Raw genomic sequence first — 21,263 nt, forward strand, 5'->3', positions numbered from 1 at the left:
TTCTTTCCTTTCTTTTCTTTCTTCTCTTTCCTTCTTCTTCCCTTCTTTCTGTCTTTTTCTCTGTCTTTCTCACTTTTTCTCTCTTTCTCTCTCATTTCTCTCTCTTTCTCTCTCATTTTTCCCTTTCTCCCTTTCCAAGGCAAACATTCCTTTTCTCCCCAAGGCACACTGCTTGGCCGACTTTCACTGTTAACATTATTCTTTTATGGTTTATGTGTCATAAAACATTACAGGTCACAGTTACTCCTGTTTCAGCCTCAGAAAGACCATTGAAATCAACGGGAGATCTAGGGAAAAGAAGTCTTCCCTTGTGCCTAAGAATTTGGGGGCAAACTTTGTGGATTTTGATCATGCAAGGAGCCCTCTTTGCCATATCACTTCAAAAGGATTACATATCTCAGTAATACGAGCAGAAGCTGGCCCGGAAAACTGCTTCTGCACTATTTTTTATGGGGCAGTGACATATTTTAAGCATTTGTTCCACACGGAGAATGTTTCAGCCGTTACTTTTACAATTATTTTGGCTTTCCCATCTACTTTCCTTGAAAGTGTATATCTCATAAAGTTAAATCGGGACTATGGATTCTTATAAAAATGTGGCCGAATAACGATCAGCCTCGATTACGACGAAACCAATAGCCGGTGCGTGACTTTTCCGGGTGCGTGGTTTCTAAATACACACCCGACGTGTTCCAAAAAACCCTCCCCGTTCAAGAAAGTAAAAGTAGCAAAACAGAAAAAAGAAAAAGCAACAAATAAATCCAAATAACAAGCCCCAACGAGGGACATGAAGCCAATCTCAGCCACAAACTCTTTTCCTTCCGTTCACATCGCTCTCCGACGCAGTGTAGCCAGAGGGAAGCGGAGGGATTAGGAAAATACAGGGACCCATGGAGCGTTTCGCTCGCAACAGCTGTAGGAAGTGTCCGAGCTGTCGGGAGCCGGGGGAGCAGCCCGCCCTGCGCGGTGCCTGCGCGGTGCCTGCGCGGTGCCTGCCCGGCTTCCCGGCGCTGCGCAGCGCTTGCTCTTTGCATCCAATACCCTTGGCTTTGCGCATAAATATTTACACATTTTCTAATTCCAGCCTATGCGGTGTTTTAATTCGGCGGGCCGCTCGCCGCCAGGAGGGGGGGCGAAGCAAACAAACAAAAAAGCGATATGCTATCGATTATTACAAAATAAATAAAAAAAAAAGACATCCAAGGAAATAACTGCTTTGATTGAACCGTTCGCTCAGGCATGCTGTAGGGATCGACCGCATTCGCAGCTGCCTTCGGGTTTGATCTTCGGAAAACGACTAACAGGAGGAAAATTCGTTGTAACAACAAGGCAGCGGGGCTGCGGCCGCCGGGCCGCTCCGCGAACGGGGGGCTGAGCTGGGGGGTGCCCGGCGGACCCCCCACCCTGCCGTGCTGCAGAGCCGGGGGTACCGCTCCCGCTCTCCCGTGTCTATTAATACAGCCATCACCGAACGCCGGATAACCTCCCGTTCCCTCTGTCAACACCCCTCCGCTCCAGCCCGTGCTGGGGAAAGAGGGATGGGACCTGCCATCGGGGTCCTGCAGCAAGGGGGGTGCCCCTTTTAGGGGTAACTTGGTGACAGATGTTGACGTTTCTAGGGAGCTCGGTAAACAGAAAGTCGGACTGGACTTCTTCATAGCCCATGTGGTTTTCATCATTCCCCGTCAGGCTCAGACCAAAAGCAGAAGCTTCCCTCTTCGCACTCCTCATCCACTCTCATCTTCAGCAGTCACTCAGCCGCGGTGACATGGAATAAAGAGCAGAGAAAACACAGGAGACCACGTTCGTTAAGTATTGAAAAGAGACAGGGGTGAGGGTGAGGCTGGCGGTGGAAATTGGGGGGTGGGAGGGGAGTGGGAATCTCTGCCCCGCCGCACACCAGTGAGCCTTCAGGTGCAAAGCACATCTGTGTGAGTCACAGACTCCATCTTGGGGACAGATCAGGGGGAGCACATCGGAGGAGCCTCCGAGAACGACCACTTGTCCAGACCTCTCACCGCTGTCACAAGAAGGTAAAGCTGACGGAAGGGGCTAAGTCACAGGGGTGGCGATTTCTACACAGTTTTCACTGAAACTCCTCTGTACCAATAAAACAAAGCTTTTTCTTGACTTTTGCAACAGGTCTACTACCTCGACTAACTCCTGTGCAAAACATCAGTTGCAGTGGAAATGCCATCCAAGCCTCAATTAATTTTCTTAGTGTAGTTGTAAAATACTCCTACTAGCACCCAGCAAAGGTGGAGACTTTAACTGGACTAGTCTGTTTTGCAAGAAATAAAATCCCTGCAGCACTGCTCTGTAACGTCAGTGGATTCAACATCCATGCACGGTTCTGAGAACAGACAGATCATAAACCATGCATTAGCTGGGGTAGTGTGCTGTTCCTCATGCTGTGCTGAGGAAGAATATAAAAGTAAAAAAACCCACCCCACTGTCTAGAAAACTGAAAGGTGATCCCATCTGAGCTGAGCCATCGAACAGCTACGCATATTTCACTGTGCAAAAACGTTATCTTGGAGGAACACTCCTTCCAGCACAGTATTAGCATGAACAATATGTTTAGGCATGGTAGTAGGTATTGCAGACAGGCAAGACCCCGTGGGGCTTTGCAATTTATTACATCTTCCCCTGTATATTTTATCCTGTATATTTCTGACAGTGCTAGGAGGAAAGGCAATGATAATGGAAATAGAGGGTGAGGCAAAAAGGGTCTGAGAAGACCTATTCTCTAGTCAGAACAGGATGAGGAATGACACACCTCAGCTTACATTGTGCTGGAGACGTGCAAGATGTTTATCCACAGCAACATATATGTCCCCCCAGAACCTATTCATTTAAGGAGGCATTACCCAAGCTTCTTTCAAGTCACCTCACAAACTGAATGATTTAAATGTTAGCAAAGGCTTGTACCTGACCCCATGCTCACATTGGCTCTGAGTGGGACCCGCTGTGGCCCAGGGCACAGGGAGATTCAGCTCACCTGAGACCCACAGGTCTGCAAATCAAAAGATTAGGCTCATCAAACATGGTAATCCACCAGTAAAGAGCACTTTTCTCTCTTCAGATCACACCTTTCTCACCCCAGCATTTCAACAGCACAGTAAAGCATATGAGGAACATAGACAAAACCCACTGAAAATTCTGCTGAGGTTCCTCTAACGAAACAGTTTGATTGCAAATCAGATGAGAGTCTCTAGAAATCCAGATAATCTCCATGTAATCCCCTTTTTGAACACAGTGATGTGTTTCGAGACCCGTCAACCATACAGACTGACTTCCACTTTCGCTGGAGCTGAAACAGGAGAAGCCACATTACTTGGGCTCTGGATCAGGCCCTGACTGCAAACTCTGTATTCAACAATGCGCAAAGATTTCCCCTCTGCTTTTCACAGAGAAGACAGCAGGGCAGGCTGTGTGCTGAAAGCAGTGGAAACCTAACAAGAAATCTTCTGGTCAGACATTCAAGGGCTTTTTTTATCGCACATGTGAGCAACCGCGGGGGAATCCTGCTTGTGGAAGGGGAAGATGATGCATTTAAAATATTTGCTGCTATCAGAAAGAACAATTTTGCTCACCCAGTTCAGCAGGTGTGAATCAAAATAAATGCAAATCATTGAGGTTTAAACACAAACCTTAGCTGCAAGCTTAACTAAGATCCTGTTCAAACCACAGGAATGGAGGACGCCCTTTGGTAACCCATCTCAAACAGCATTAAATATAGAACACATAATGGGACCCTCTTCTGCAGACCTTTTTCATTAAAATCAGTGGAGTCTTGCCTTAGAAAATACTGCAGACAGAACTTTTTGAGCCACTAACAGTTTTTCAATGTGACGTTCTACAATTTAAAATAACAAGTGAAAATCAGTTACCACAAATGTAGCATTTACAGCAACAGTGAGCCCATGTTAACACTGATTTCTCTCTGTGTGTCTCCTTCTCCCTTTCTTTATAAAACTTATGTACTCTGTCGACACAATACTACCCACTTTGATAATAAATCTGTTGTTTCAAGCTAGGATGCTACCGTTTTCTTTTCCATGTAATTTATAGTTGTATTGATTCTAAAGCTGTGATTCTCTATTTTCCCCCCGTTGCATTAAAAATGAGTTCTAATCGCAAGGCAAATGATCTTTGGTCAAAGCACCTCACAGAGTATTTTAACTGTGGCTAAGGAGATTTAATTTGATTAATAGAGGAATGAAAGCCTTGAACATTTTAAATGATAATTTTCAGTTTAGGAAAAAAAGAGAGACAGAGAAAGAAGGGAGGTTAATGGAGCCAGGGAAAGCGTTCATAGATCAGCACGAGCAGATGTTCTTTTGCTTTTCTGTCAACATCTCTGGTTTGTTGTGCATATAGAAAAACAAGCTTTTCAACTCTCACCACGATTTCAGCCTGTTGCCAGCTTTGCTTGCCTGCAGGATATCTGCTTATCTAGCACAGGAGCAGGATCAGGTCTCCTACCCTTTGGTCTAGAAGTAAAACAACCTTTCACATGGGCTGCGAGGTTTGTCACACTCCCCCCTCCTTTGTACACACGTTTTCAGCCCTTAGATCTTTATTTCATAAAATTCCTTTCCATTTAGAGACTGAAAAAGCCATCCAGGAGATGAATGGAAGAGCTGAGCAATATTAACTACATTCAGGTGTGTGTTGGCAGAGAGGAGACGAAAGGAACCTGGCCCCTTCCTCGAGGGCAGCGTGCACGTTCAGCCACGTGGGACCGGAGCTGTACAGGGTCCCCTGTACCCCTGGTGCCTGCAAGCGGAGGGAGAAGGATGCTGTTACTTCATAGGGGAAATTCAAACAGTTATCCTCCTCAGCAAAGCATCTTTGAGAGCTGCTGAAATGCCCAAAGTGTCCATGTAGAATGAACAGAGTGATCACGGGTGTGTCCTTTAGGACTTACAAGAATGAAGCACCTTTTTTTCATGTTTTTAATCCTTCAGGCAAGTCTTTTGTTTAGTGCGATTCCATATCAGTTTGGAGCAGCAGCACTAAGGGTGATAGAGTCCAGTCTGAGCCTGAAGATTAGGTTTGTTTACCTCTAAACATTCTCCAGGGCCAGGAATACCCATCAGCCTTTGGATAAAAAGCAATCTGCATTTAAGTGAAGATTAAATAATGTAAGATTTATCATTCCTGTCTCAGAGGGTAGGGCTTTTTTTATTGTAGTAAAACGTTTAAAGCAAAAAAATGCCAGCAGGCATCAAATAGAAAATTCCCTTTCATCACTAAAGGTTAACTCCTGCTACATTTGTGCTATATAAAATGCCCTAGCAGTTTCAATGGGGAGTTTCTCAGAAAAAGGACTGCGGAAGTAGCACCAAAAGTCACTACCTGTGGCGTGAACACTACCTGAGCTCAAAGAGGGAGAAAGGAATGAAGTCTGTCAGCAGCTGCATCTTGATACATCCTGCTCGATGTAAACTTGTCCGAAGGCAGGCACCACACTCTGCTCCAGAGATCCTGTCAGCTAGATCTGAAGGACGTTCCTTGAGCTGTCACGTGTGAACATCCCTTTAATTGTGGGTAGGAGTATGTGTGCTTGGCTGGAATGTCACTACTGAAAATACTGCTTTTTCTTGACCAACAAAATGAGTTCTGGATGCACTTGAAAGGTGAAGAACTGCAAAAGTTCTTATTAGAAGAACGGGGGAAAGGAATTTCTGCTTGCATACAGCTTACTCTCTTTTTTAAAAGAATTTTAAAAATAAAGCTTTATCTAGCTGTTTCCCAGATGCTTATCCGCACCTATGAGACAAGCTCTTCAGGATATGTTCACTGGTGCTCCAGGCCTTTCTGGTTTTCAAGACCTCATAAGCCTACATTCTCCAGCCCTTGGTGCCATCCTTCCACAGCTTGTATCCCATCACCCATGTTTTTGTGCTTGTGGGTGTTGCATAAAAGCTTGTTGTTTTTTAAAAAGGTACATGGAACATCTGATAGAAAACAAATGACTTCAAAATTTTTTAATCAATTTTTTATAAAAGCAAACATGTTTTTCCTTCCTTCCTTCCTTCCTTCCTTCCTTCCTTCCTTCCTTCCTTCCTTCCTTCCTTCCTTCCTTCCTTCCTTCCTTCCTTCCTTCCTTCCTTCCTTCCTTCCTTCCTTCCTTCCTTCCTTCCTTCCTTCTGAAAATATTATCCTTGTCAGCCAGGTGTGACTGTGAAATATACGTACCTCCATTTCCCTTCTGGAATGCTCCACAAGATTTATACTGGGATGTGTGAGAAGGAAGAGACAATGTGTGGTTTCCCCAGATTTCTATGTGCCTTTTCGGTGCAAGGTTTTAAAGTGAGGCTTTGATCTGACCAGTGACAACTCTGCTGAGGGTGAGGATGGTATTTTACTCTCATTTGATATTAGTTGGTGGTTTGCTGCCGATTTCAAGTCTTCCCCCCTTTTCTTCATTCACAGACTCAGACTCCTGCTGCAGGGAAAAGATGGAAATAGTTTGTTCCCCTGCCACAAAGTGTTTTCTAATAGTTGTCTCCTTTTCTGCCGTCTTTTCTTCTGCTTTAATACTTTAATAAGTGTTACCATCTGCTTGGGTGCCTGGTATTACACGCTGTGAACAAGGCCAAGAGTTTCTGAGGGGCTGGGGCAGTGTTGTTTACTATTAGGCATAATGAAGATTGTTGTGTTTGCCTGGGGCAGGTGGGCTGGGGCTGGAGCACACACAGAAATGCAGAACATGTGCCGCATTTCAGCTACCTACGGTTCTCTTAAAAGGAGGTTTCGCTGCTGAGCTAATGGTGCTTACTTAGTATGCAGGGACTCTTTTCTCCTGCCATTCTCTGGCCCCTAACATGCTTAACCTTAGAGAGAAAGACACAACACATTGTGATGCTACTAACTGGTCGAAAGGCACTATCAATTTTAGACGTGATAGGTACATGTCAGAATCAGTATAATTAACTGGAATGACAATCCTGTTAAATGTGTTCATGCCACTGCACCGGCAATAAAGCATGTGTAAATTTACAATTAAGGCCTGTCTTTCTTCTATACCTTGGAGACCAGTGACAAACATTAAGAAGTTGTATAGCATCAGGAGCTGAAGGAAGGTATTTATCACAATAAAAACATCAGGTGATGCATTTCCCAGATTATCTGTCCTTCTTATGCAAATACTCTTTTTGCTGGAAATTTCAGGCTAAGTAATAATTATATTTCTGATCTGAAAGATCATATTTCACCCTCTGAATTTTTGTTTTTATTTGCAAGATGGATGAGAACTGTACTGCTTGGCTGCCTTGAATAGAGGTATTTGAAGCAGTTCTCATTTCACATCATACATCAAGCTGCACTTTCTTTATATTTAGTATGTTGCGTATTGCATATCCATGGAGAAATTTTCAGAGATGCTGCAAGACATTTCCCTACACTGTACACAGCCGCTACAGCTCCTGCTACAGCAATGGCTGGAAAGCATCAGCACGAGTAAGATAAAGGTGATTTAAAGCATGTCTGTGAGTCAGGCAGTAAACTGACAGCCATCTTTAACCAGCCTGACCCTGGAATGACCCTGAGCTCAGCTGGTTGTGAGATAGTTGGGTCTATTATGGGACAAAGGATCATATGTCTGACAGGATGCAGAGAACACATTATAGGATCACAGCTGAGTAACAGTGCAAGACATAATGTACATTTGTTTGATGAACAACACTAGCAAATCTTGGCAAGAAAATTTAATTTCAATTATTTTGTTTATTTCAAGTCAATCTCTTTCTGCTGCCTATTTCAAGAAATTCATATTTTCTAGCTTTTTCTCTTCTAGGAACAAAACAGATAATCATGCTAGAGAAATTTATAAAGCATGCAGAATGTACACTGATAAATTCATAAAACGGGGTTGCACATTTCTATTGTATTTCCTGCTTCACATGTGGGCTCAGTCTGGACCCATTCGACATTCAATTTCTAACATCTTCACCTAAACCCACGTACAGTTTGGTCAAGAGAGGCTGGAAATATCAGAAAAAGCACAGCAGTGGCTGGAGAGAAAGCCAAGGGTTTGAAACCGCATACGGTCTTATATGTCACTGCACTCAAGTGAGCAGTGCCAGGAGAACACAATTTTGTGTGACAGGGTTCTCTAGAAGGGAGCAAAATACCAGAGTACCTTTCCAGGCTGAACTATCTGCACATTTAGTCTTGAGGATAACACTGTGGAAAGGGATCTGATAACCTCAGTTTCAGAACAGGCAAAAAGGCAAAAAGGCTGTCGGTAATTTGTATGAACTCGTGCATCAAAGGTTAGATCTGCCTTAGTCTCTCCTCCACAGAGCTCATCTTGTGCCACAGAAGGGAACGATTTCCAGGCTGAAGACGTGGAAGCTGAGGCTGGGGAGGGAAGGGGCTTCCCCGAGTCACTTGGCCACCAGCCTCCATGCCCTGACCCTGCTGCTGACCACATCAGGTCTCTGACGTGGAGGAGCGGGAGGATGGGTGTCTCATTGCCCCAGAGGCAGTGCTCAGCACCGAGGGGGAGAGCGGTGCTGCACAGTCCCTGTCAAGCCCATAGGCTGGACCCAGGAGCTCTGGAACCAGCGAGAAGCCCTTTGCAAGGGAGGGAATGGTCCTGTTGGCCTCAATGGGCCTCACATCATGCCTCGTCTCCTGAAAAAGAAAAATAAACAGAGTGATTAGTAACCAGCAGTGAAGCTGCTGGTGTGGTGGACGAGAGCAGTGGAGAGATGGGTAAGGGGGGCAGCATGTCTGTCGGAAGAGAAATCTCTTGTCCCCCTACGAGGGAGACAGGGCCACATCTGCCACAGCTCATGGTAGTGCCGTGCCCTGATCCTTCTGCTGCCCCGAGGCTGTCGCAAGGTCTGGCACTGCCGAGCGGGAGGCAAAAGCTTCAATCAGCAGCAGGAAAATTGAGAGTTAACTCCCCGCCTTCCCCTCTTCCCCCATGGCCATGTGGTGGGGTGATGAGAGAGGCGGGATGAAGAACCGCACCCCCGGCAAAGCCAAGAGCAGCGCTTTACCTCAGCCAGCTTTTGAGGGGACGGGGGGTTAATCGGCTTCCCAGGCCCTGCTGTCAGTAGCCGCATGTCCTATTGCTCAGGGCAAGCTTGGATCTGGCTTGGAGTCCTGTACAAACAGCTCACTCTTTACGGAGCTACTGCGCTGGGTGACCTCTTCTAATGTATTACTGGTTTATATTTGCTTCCAAAGGGGAAATGACACGAAGTGAATCAGTGTGACCTCATTAGCGTGGCTCACACTGCTAAATGGATGACCACCATTAGGAAGGCTCTGTTGTGGCAGTGCTTTCCATCGTGTTACCTGTGGATAGTATCATCAGCTTGCTATAACCTGCTGCAAAGATTTATGCGCTATGCTAACTTGCGTACTACAGCTGCTTTCTGTCTTATAAATATTGACTTCTGTGCCAAAAACAACAACTTGGTACAACAGGAATTAATCTTCTGCTTGACTGATGCATCTTTGCAGACCAGTTTGTCTTTAGAAAATAGAGCTCTAGAGAGTTTTATGATTTAGAAAAATACTTTATAAGTTGATCTAAAATATAGGCTGTGATAAGCAGAGGCATCATTAAAGTGACATGGGGGCTATATTTTGCCTTCTAGATTTTCCTAACTGTGCCATCTGTTTGTCATCTTGACTTCTGTGAAATTGTAAAGAAATTGCCAGACTCTGGGTCTTGAATCTTTTCTGTATGTTGCAGTTTCTCTGATAGCTTACCTATCACACTATCCAAATGGTTTTAATTCACTTGATTTTTTTTTTAAAACAAAAAAAATCTTTAAGCTATCTGATTTATCAAAACACTTGCAGATGCTATACCTTTTTTCCTCAGCTATAGCATTACAACGCTAAGGGAGCAAAGTGCATCCCCCACCTGGTACTAGATGCCAAGATGAATTCACAATATTGCAGGATTCTGGAGCTGACAGTAAACAGAAACATACAGAGTCAAGGTGCTAAAAAGATGAAGAGACAGAACACCAGCTCATCTTCTCCAAGTTCCTTCTAGGAAGACTTGTGCACTACAGTGCCTAAATAAATATATTTTACTGTGCAAAAGAACCTTCAGGATATTAGTCCTGAAGATGAACTGACGAACTGACAGTGTTTTGACAATTGCCCTTTATCAAAGTTCAGGTGTTCAGGGCTCCAGTTACAGACATTTTTTTGTAAGCCTGTCCAGACTATGCATGAGAGTGAGAGAAAGTGAGTACTCCCAGCTGCGATGGAATTTTTGGCTTGACTATGCTCTTACGGAGCATGTGAAAATTAGGGAAGTGTTGCGGTTTAGGACAATACTGGCTGAGATACATTAAAACGTATTATGGTCTTATACTCCATAGGCCAGACCTGCAACTGACTTGCAACTGAATTTTTGTTTGGATGGAGACTTTGGTGCTGGTTCTTTGATATTTTTAATGAAGCTTATTGCCATGCATCCCTGAATAGACAGGCTGGTGGCAGGAGTTCCTCTCCTGGGGTGAAATTCATGCCTGTGAAATGGAGCCAGTCACTGGGCTGTCTCACACTCCCCACCCAGGCAGCTGTTTGCTTTGTGCAATGCCACGATGACGCCTTCAGAGCCACTAGCTCATGCTCTCCCCACTGAAATTCTCCTTTAGCTTCAGTAAAATCTGTGGTAAAATATCGATAACCACTATGGGGGTGAATCCCAGATGGAGACAGCCTATCTGGTTGAGGTTGTCACTGACACAAGGTTTGAGAAATCCTAGACCACAATTCCTGTGAAGGCTGAAGTAATCTGAATGGCTCGTGTTAGTTATTCCACACCACTGGTTAATTTTGCCTCAAATACAAGGTTTATGTACCTCAGAAAAAAAGAACAACAGAAAATAGTGCAGGTGCATAATATGAGCTTTCGGAAAGCTAACTTGTTATGCAGTGAAATTAAGCATTTGGGTTTTACATTTGATAAACCATTAGCTTTCTTTTTTTATAGTTGATTTCCATGCTTGCTCAGTGCTTAAGAACTCAAGCAAGTAGACGTTGGACTGGCTGAGCTGTATTGCAGTCTCACAACTGGAATTTTAAAATTTTCTGATGTCTTATTTGTAGGGGATGGATATGCCCATGCATTTAAAATTATGGTGCTGAGTGTCTTCAAACAAGAGCTGGTTTTGTCACTTCAGGGGAGACAGCTAGGAAAAGTAAACCAATACTGAATTTTAAGCTTCATGCCTGTATGGGTCCTAGTAATGCAAATATTCTCATATGGGAAAAGAGTATTTATTTTGTGATCAATCCTCTAAAAAAACAACTGAACTGATTAGAATCACTTTCAATCAATAGGAATCATAATCAGCAGGAATCTTCATCAATAGGACTTTGAAAATGTTAACTGAGAATTCAATTTCTGTTGTGACTATAAGCTCTACAGTTATTTAATTACTTCAGGTGCAATGCCATTATTAGAAAAAGGTTCATTCATAGTGAAATGCACATAATTGAGGAAATTTTAATATATAGTTCAAAATATCAGTAGTGATTAGTTTACCAAAAAAAAAAAAAAAAAGAGGAAATTACATGGCTGGAATCCTTAAGTGGGTCACAGCCTGGTATGTATCTTCTGTATCTGCCTGATAAACTGTGCATCTAATTACAAATATGCCAAAGCACAGATGTGATCTTCAGTAAATACATGTTCATACGGCACACTGTTTGATTCCTGTTAAGCAAAAGAATATATTTTGAACTCTAGGAATGATTCATGTATGGAAAGTAACATGAGCTGTAGTTTAGATGTGTTAAGTTCCAGGCGTCAGATTGCAAGGTAGGAAGCCTTATGACAACTTAGTCTTAATTTTGAATTCATATCTATAAAGCAAAGTCTCTTTAGTTCTTTGTTCAATACCTTCCACAAATGGGATGCTGATCAACACCACAGTATGAATTGCTACTCTTTTTCGTTTATGGAAAGCAAAACCAGACACTGGCACTTCTGTAGTATTCCTCATCTGTGGTATGGGGGTTGTCAGCAGGGGCCATGACTGAAGGCCCAGAACTGGCCAGATTCAGCTGAATCCTTACCTCGCCTGCAAAAGCTGTCTGCAGTCAGTGTAGCCATCCGTGCTCCTGTAGGGTGGGTTGCCCTGACACTTCATGTTATTTTAGGAAATTGTGATTTCATTACCTACTGGGAAGAGTAATCTCTTTTGTCTCTGAGAAAGGGAAGGTTTTGTGGAAAGGGTTTTCTCCTTTATCCAGCTTTAATCTTGAGATCTTAATCAAGCAAGCAGATCACGGTTGGTGATATACGAACAATGTTTTGGGTTTTCATGGCTCTCTGGAGGCTCAGTCCACTAATATTTCAATCCCTGACAGCACTGGGAAACAGTTCTCGGTGTGCTACCTGATATTACTGACTTGCTTAGGCTCTGACATTGCATGTGCTTGTGATTCTGTCCCCAATGTACAAAGCTAAGCATAGGCATTACCCTGGATTTCTAGGATCAGAGCAAAGCTACAAACAGTCACTCTGCTGCTTCAGTGCCAGCTGAGTCGTCAGGTGAGAGCTGAGCCCAGCTCCAGGCCAGCATGACTGCAGAGAAAAAGACTTCAGACAGAGAACGTGTGTGTGGGGTTTTGTGAAGCCCTCAAGTTTCTTGAAAAGTCCACTTGGACTACGTGTTGTCCATCAGGGAGTGGATGAGGTGAGCATTTCTGGGTTGGAAGTTCAGCATGGTCATTCACTTATATTTCGGAGAGGAAGGAGAGATCTTTCGTTTTCCTATGTCTTCCTCCTTGCTCTCCTTCTCTTGTATTAAGGTGAACCTGAATGAGACAGCTAGCAGAAAGCCAGCAAAACGTGAGTGGAAGATCTAGCCTTGAGTCCCGCTCATGTTACTCTGAAAAAGTTGAAGTTTGATTTAACCAGAGGAAGAGAGGCAAGAACCGCTTTTCCCTGGGTGTCAGGGAAGTCACCCTTGGCATGTTTGGTTTTTCTCCTCAATTTCAAATACGTGTAAATTCCTTCCAAACTTCTCTAGGGATGAAAGCTTTGATGATGAGCTTGATCTCAGCTCATAAAATACTTTTATTTTCTGCTGAAGTTTTGAGGAAAATCCTTTGATTCAACTTTGAGTCACGGAAGAGTGAGACAATGAATCTTCTTACAGGCTACAACTTAAAAACAAGCAAGCAAGCAGACAAACAAAAATACCCCAGAGAAAATTGTACCAAATTTTGATGTCTGAATGTTCTTCTGTGAAGGCCAATGTCCTAGCCCAGCTGTAGTCCCACAAGATTCAAGGAATTCCATGCAGAGAAGACTCCTGGGTAAAATCTCATGTTTGGAAAACAGAGTGTTGAGAAACAATTTCTAAGTATGCATGGGAAAAATGTTCCTTTGATAAATACAAACAAAGGAAAACCTTCTAGCGTGACAATATGGGAAATGGAGAAGAGCTGTCTATTCCATTTGATGGGAATATCACACTGGAGCCAGACTGCTGTGGAGGATTTGGAAATGCCTGCAGATGCACTCGTCTCGGTGTAGTGAGGACTTGCCCATTCCATGCAACTACCTGCCTTTTTGAAAACCAGTTCAAGCACTGAGTTCTAATAACTGGCTTATGCACTCAAAGTGTTTGAAGCAATGCATTTGCTACCAGTGTTTGTAACATTTAAACAGTAAGTTTGCAGCAAATATCCTACTGTTTTATTCCATATTTATTTTAAAATACTTTGATAATGGCCTTAAAATAATTTTAAACCTTCTAACAAGTTAAAGAGATTGCTGAATGAAGTGATGGCAGGAGTATATCTCAATTGTCAGTATGGATCCACAGACACAGATGGACTTGGGCTTCACCATGGTAATCACACCTCTCCAATCCAGTGGCGAGTGGTTGCCTGCTTAACTGGACTACGGGATTTCCAAGCATATAAATGTGCTGTTAGCCACAACACTCCCTTGTGTGCTATTGGCTGTAGAAATTTGGTGAGATTTAACCTTTTTCATATGATGGGCCATTTAGACCTGGGCAGATATTGATATGGATACACAGATTCTACTTGAAATTCAAGTACTTATCCTTCATAAATCACCAACCTGATTTTGTTTTTTTAAGCTGTGAAGTGCTAAGCATGTTCTGTATGCCTGATTTCATATGATGACAAATAAAAGCCTGTAAAATAGCTGATGCCATGAAATAATACCGGCAGGAGTACACAATGAAAGCAAAGTAATAGTGTTTACAATATCAAGGCTTATCATGCTGTGTAAAGCAAGGCTCTTATTTCAACTGCATTCAAATCTGGGCTCTTCTCACTGGTTTTGTCTTAATAACAAGCACACATCTCATACTGGCAAATAGAGCAATCCCTATTGAGAATAATACGCCTGTTGTTGTCAGAATGGATCTCCATCGACACATTTAACAGCTTGAAGGTATACACTTCAGACACTATAACTTACACTAATTAATCTTTATTACATCATTAGTGCCTTGTAAAAAAAAGAAAAAAGCAGAATCTCTGCACGAATGTCTCATTGACATTAATGAATACGCCTGACGTTAGTAGTTAAAGCTAAACTTCATTTTGAAAGAGGGATGCTCTGAGAAACTTAACACAAACAGTGAGCTGAAACACTCTTCTCTGTTGCTGTACAGTATAACCACAGCATATTCTTATCTGATGATGAGTTATGGGTTTCCGTGTTTAGAATTCAGAGGATTACCAAAGAGATTATCTGATCTGTCAGTCAAACTGATATCTTGATGGCTTGGAATACTGCTACAGATTTAGTAAAGTGTCTTTGCTCTAATGCTCATTCTGGGTGTCATAGTTAACCAACATCTTAATTACATGTAATGAATAATCTCTCCAATGGCTTATTATTGTAATACAAGTCTCAGTAGCATCATATCAGCAGAGTCCATAGGTGGGAGTCACTTAGAGCTTCAGGGTCCCACTGAAGGACTGCTATAATAAAGAATTCAGTAAGCCTTACCCGTATTGAGTTGAATGAATTTGCTTCTGATTTGCTTCGGAAACTAAGCACTCTCAGGGCTGTCTAGGGAACTCAGATGGCCATATAGAAAGTCCAGGTGCAGCAAGCACAAGCTTCATCATGGCCAAACACCTGGCCACAGAAACTGAATAACTGAAATTGAAATAATGCACACATACCCACTGCTGCTACCATACTGATTCTTATAGTGAAGAGAAGAAGCCACAGCACAGTCAGCTGAAAACAACTTTTCTCCTTAAGTGGTGACCTGCATCCAGGTGTCTAGTAGGACCTGGAGGCTTTGCAATGCCCTATGGGCCTCCAGGCTAATAGACCAATGCATTGGCAAGTTCACCTGTTGTCTTTACCTCGCCCTCTCTGCTTTCCTAGATCAACGTTTTGTTCTCATCCCTCCATCTGTCTGCTTATCTCACACAAGAGGAGGGACAATTATGTGAGATTGTTTGGAGATAAGAGCTGGGGGGTGCTGGGTGGGTAACAATGCTAGGCACCAGAAAAGGGATGTACAGATACTCCCCAAAACCTATTAAAAATCCCCAAACTGGTAAGTGTGAACAAACACTTTCAGCATAGCAATTCTTCATTTACTTGCTTTAGATTTCTCTGGCACGTTATCAGTGCTGTTCAGGCAACCCCAGGTATAAAACTGCTGAAATATCTAACATGAATGAAACATGAAAGCTTCTTCTGGTGGCAGCTGCCAGGGCTGTCTGTGCTCCATCACAGCCCAAAGTGGAATTGCAGCAGGATAGTAACGGTGGGCTATCACTGTCCCCTCGTAACTCTGCAGAGGAAGAGAATGTCACTAACATAGCTGAGTCCCTTGAGGGACCTATCCCTGCTGAAGGCAGCTGATTTCACTGAAAGCTGTTATTATAGGATATAGCTACATATATAAGCTTTTGTCATTATAGAAGGCCAGAGATGGGTTTCAAAGGCATGTTATAAAATGGCTGAGTGCTCATTCTCACAATGATGCAAACTCATCTGTGCTGTGCAGTGTACTCTCATCTAAAACGTAAATACCTAAAAATCAATGCCATTAGTTCTCTGGATACTGAAAAGAAACACAATGGTTATGGTGGTTAACATATATGACACATTCCTCTGATCTGCAGAAAAACACGAAGCATGGACATATCCTCTGTGACTTTCTGCCATAGCTGAATACAGACAGCACAAAAAGGACCACATTCTCAGGTGGTGTAAGCTGATACAGTGTCCCATACTCACAGCTGGGCCAGCTGGTGGGAGATAAAAAGTTTCTTTCAAGAAGATCTAGGAAAAGAGCTGAAAGGATTAGCAAATGTGAATTCCAGTAATTGCATTTTCTCTGTCACGATCAGGCTGTATTTGTAGCCATTTTCCATGGAAGTTCTTGCGTTCCTGTCTCTAGATACAACTACCCTTGTGAAGTACTCTTGAGTATTTGCTTCAGGATTGCTGACATGCTTATCCCAATAGGAAATGGATATGATCAGCTACAACAAAGCTGCACGGACAACATGAGACTAGTCATAGCCAGGCAATGGAGAAGCTCACAAGTGATTAGCTGGACAAGATTTAGAAGGAAATGTGGCCGAAACGAGCTGAATTAATCACAGTTAGCATTAAATTAGATTTTTGGTGCATTGTTACAGGCTATCTTAACGTGTGTCTAATTGAACTTCTGCCAGCTGTGCCTGGTATGCGTAACAGGTCCCTTGAAACTGAGACAGAAAGCAATGATCTGCAAATACTAACTGTGTCCTGTAGCGGTTGAGACTTAAATGCGAGGAATAGAGAGGAAAACTACAAAGTTTGTTTTACCTCATTGATGCACCCCTGGCATAGCACAATGAATGGTGAAAGATGCAGGATTCCTGCTGATCCTTATGGTGGGGTGGGCCTCCTTGCTTTACCATTTGCACATCAGGACAGATCTTTTGCTGCCATCAGGTCATTGAGCTCCACATATCAAAAGACACTCCTCAACTGGAGAGGAGAAAAATCCCCCATGTTTCTTTACTTTGAGCTTGATAACATCAAATGAACAAAGTGACCTTGCATACACATTATCCAAAATGATGTGCATGCCGTATTGTTCCCAGTTCAAAGAAGCAGCACTCTGCTTTAAAAATAAAATGGTAGAAATTGGTAATTTAACGGCATGTAGCAAGCAGTTTTCAGCTTTCCCTGCTGTGAAGCAAGTCCATGGCTTCCTGTCTTAATCAGGATTTTATTTAAATAAGTTTCATTGTACCACAAGAAATGAAATTGGCAACTCATTCTCTTGCAATGAGCCACATTGTCTGCAGGGCCAGCTCAAAGCTTCTCAGCAGTGTTGGCAGGGTTGAATTCTGCAGCCCCAAGGTTGAAGGACTCGGCTCGTCCTGCTGCTGGATGGGGAAAGGACGAAGGAAGGGCTGGAATGGAGGCGAGTCCTGGAGAGCCAGGCTTGCTACTCCTGTGCCACTGGGGTGGGACATCTGCCACATCCCCTTCCTTGACTTTCCAGAGCTCTGCTGTAGATGAAGAAAAAGCTATTTCGCCTTTCCTACCAGTCATCTGCTTGAGGTAACTGCTGACTTCGCCAGTGGCAGTGCCAGCTGTGGTTATTAGTGTGTCACATTGAATGCAATGTGGAAGGCAGAGCGAATAGTGGGGCCACTCTGAACCTCAGTGGGAGAGAGGTTTTGACTGGCAATGAGCCTGTAAAACTGCCTTTCCCCCAGTGAAAGGCTGGCTGTTCTTGTTTACTGCTTTATGCAGGTATTATTTCCAACTCTCGCAGCACCGCTGTGAAATGTGTGTCTCGCCTTTGAACTCAAAGATCAGGATAAATTCTCCCCTTCACTAGAGTTTGACTTCGGTTGAGCAGTGCGAAGGGAGAGAGGCAGCCTCAGTATGATCCTGGAAGTAATTTAGATTTACTAATGTTAAACTTGGGGTCTGTCCTGCCACCTTCTTGACAATCAGCATTCGTACTGTGCAAACACCAGCCCTGCCTCCTCCACTTCTGCTTGCCTGTAGGACTCTCTCCTTGGAGGGAACTCGCCATTGACCACCGCTCACCATAAATGGTGTGGCCTGAATGCAGCAAAGAGTTTAGTTCAGGGAGTTACCTAATCCACCCAGACTCAAGGAACATGGGATTGTACAATCTTTTATTTGCTTTAACTCTTGCGAGTTGCTGTTTTCAGATGTCAGGAACAAAAACCTGTCCCAGTCCTAAACTGGTTATAGGGGCTTTGTTAGCATAGGACTGCACCAGCTTAACAAACAAGATGGAGTAAGTTTAAATCTAATTACAAATTCTCAACTGGAATAGAGAATCTGCAGTAACTTTGGGACTAGGCGTGCCTGTGTTACCAGAGAGGGTTAAAATTACTTCCTCAGGGCCAACAGAGCCTGCGTACGCAGGTGCAATCTTCTGGTGGCTTCTGTGGCACCTTGTGCGGAAGATGTTTTGAGTGCTTCAGATGAATTGCTGGCCTCCAACTATCACATCAACTCTGCCTGGAGTGATTTAGGGCAAGAAAGATGACTCAAGACTGGTCTTGCACATAGATACTTCCTAAAAGTTCTGATATCATTTGCAATCAGCACAGGCAAGATGTAGGCTGCCTACCCTTAGGCTAGTGAGTTCTGTGTCTTAGGAGCAGACTGGGGGTCAAAGCATTTTTAGGAGCACCCTCTCTGGGGTTGCTGCTATTCTGGGGACAGTCAGCTGGGAACCGCTGGTTCTTCCTCCACTAACCTATCTCCAGCTCATAAGGTATCCTGTGATGAATATTTGAAACACACAGTTACGACCTTAAATACTTGGGTTGAAGCAGTAATTGTAGCTAATCACTGAAGGGAATAATGAGACACTTCTAGATATCAGATGACCATAACACAGTAATACCTGTCTCGTCACGTTTTATTGTCTAGCGACATGATGAAGGTTTTGAAGATAATTGAATGGCAGGCATTCACGAGTGCAGTGCGTGATTAAAGGAGCAAACAGCCTAACAAGCATGGTCAGGTTCCGTGTGCGTTTCAGCTGCTCATTTTGCTGAAGGCCAACAATTTATGCTACACCCAGTGGCTACTGACTCTCTTCAGACCAGGTACATGCAATAAAACTGGAATGTTAATTGGGGCCGACTGCAAGGCCTTAAAGGGACAGTGTCCTTGCAGGTACTGGTGATACTTTATTCTAAGTCATTTCACTCTTGAATTTTAACTTAAACCATGGTCGTTGAAATGCTTATGGGAAAGAATTAATAGAAGAAGCAACATGTTTTGACACATATTGGACACCCTCATTTCAAAGTGAAATGCAGTGCTCATTTTTTTCTTGCAGGTGAGATGACATAGCAAACGTTTTAAGTAATGCCCGTGGTATGTGAGAGAGGCACTGTACTAATAAGTCTGGAAAAATGCCAGTGTTGTGGAGTTATTGATAGGTCTGATATAAAATTCAGTTTCTCCAATACCATTCCAGCTAAACAGAATGAATGGGGCATTAGACCCTCAAGGTGTGTGGCTGCAGGTGTATCACTCACTAAACAGCTTCCCAGCTACTCAGTTAAGAGGGAAAGGCAACTTTCTGCTTAAAAGTACAAGGTTGCCAGTACTTTTTCTACAGCAGGTAGCTGTCTTGCTACTTGCAGGGTTATTGACTCACTATGTAATTACTGTTAAAATCTGATTTTCTTCTCTCAGCTTTATAACCGAAGTAGGGATCCTTGAAACTTGGTAAGAGCTCAAGAAGTAACTCCCCAATAAATTATTTAAATGTCAGCTGTCTAGGCTCAGTTTCTCAAAGGTATTTAAGGTCTAACTCTCCAGTGGCTAAAATCCCACCACGGCCAGAGGGAAGTCAAGTACCCCTACAGGATTTAAGTTTTCAGATATCATTGTGAATTTGCCCTCTAGCATCCATAAAGCTTCCTGTTGAGTGGCACAAAACGTTTCCTGCTCTCCAGAGATTAAGCATATTGGCTAGCTACACCAACCCCCACCTGTCAAAAAGGGAAGAAAAAAAAAAAGGTGAACTGAGATCAGTAGCTGGAAAGCAAGCATCTCTCCAGTATAACACTAACTTGCTGGACCATCAAGCCAACATATCCTTGGAGGTTTGCCACATCTTCTGTTTTCTCATGGACTGGACGTTGACAGCAGTTGAGATCCTCATACTGCCCAGACTCTCCTGACATGAGAACTGTACATTGATTACAGATGAAGGGTGTTGGTTACATCTGTTTCAGGGCCGCTCCACTCTCTCCGCTAACAAGCTGAACTGCCTCAGGCCAGTTCCCTGTTTTTTGTGGCTCTCCTACCTTTTCTCACACTTTCTCATGAGGCAACACACTAATATTTGTCTTGTGTGGAGCTTGGCTGCTGCACATCTCCTCAGCAGCTTGTGTCACCAGCTGGATCAGCTGGACAGCAGGCCAGGAGGGACAGATACGGTTGTGGTGAGTTTTGAACATGATTAAATGCACAAAGGCATAAGAGGTTTTAGCTTTGCAGCTCTAAAGATGATATACCTTGTAAAGTTATAAAGATTCCTCCTTAAGGAGATTTTCACGTATTTCCTCTTTGAACAACGGGACATGTTCTATCCTGTGGAAAATCTATGCTGTACTTTGACAGTTTTTGCCTTGATTTTTAGACTCCCTTGAATATGATAGGCTTGTATTTTCACTCAAATGCCACAGACTTCTTATACATATCCCCCTTTAAAAATTCAAATCAGTAAAGAGGGATCAATGGGGGATCACCCCCATCGAATGAGGGCATGGAGCAAAAAACAGAAAAGCAAGTGAATATGTTTAGAAAAAAATGAGAGCAGAAATAATAGAGGAAAGGATGGAGAAAAAGTAACTTGCAGAAGCTAATGATAAGCATCTTGGCTTATTCTTCTGTGAACCACTTTTTCTTTTCAGATACCTTTTTTTTAACTCAGGGAAAACAAAGATTGAGCTCGTGGCACAGTGCAAAGGAGAGGTCAGCCTGCGGAGGAGGATGCTGAGCTACTGGGATATCTGCTTCTCAGAATCGGCTAATCTTGGTGCTCCAGACAGGTTTTGTTGTTGTATCAGCTCATTTCTGCCTCACCTTACTGTTGTGTTTGAGTTGCACCTCCTGCAGCGAGGGGAAGCGTGCTGGTCAAGGAGGTGCTCACATGCCTCCTGTGGCCTTGGCTTCCTAGAGTACATAATCCTTGTGGGTCATTTGTCACCTAGCCTTACATTGGGAATGAAAGAAATGA

This window comes from Opisthocomus hoazin, chromosome 4, assembly GCF_030867145.1.
Source record: "Opisthocomus hoazin isolate bOpiHoa1 chromosome 4, bOpiHoa1.hap1, whole genome shotgun sequence".
NCBI classification, from domain to species: Eukaryota; Metazoa; Chordata; class Aves; order Opisthocomiformes; family Opisthocomidae; genus Opisthocomus; species Opisthocomus hoazin.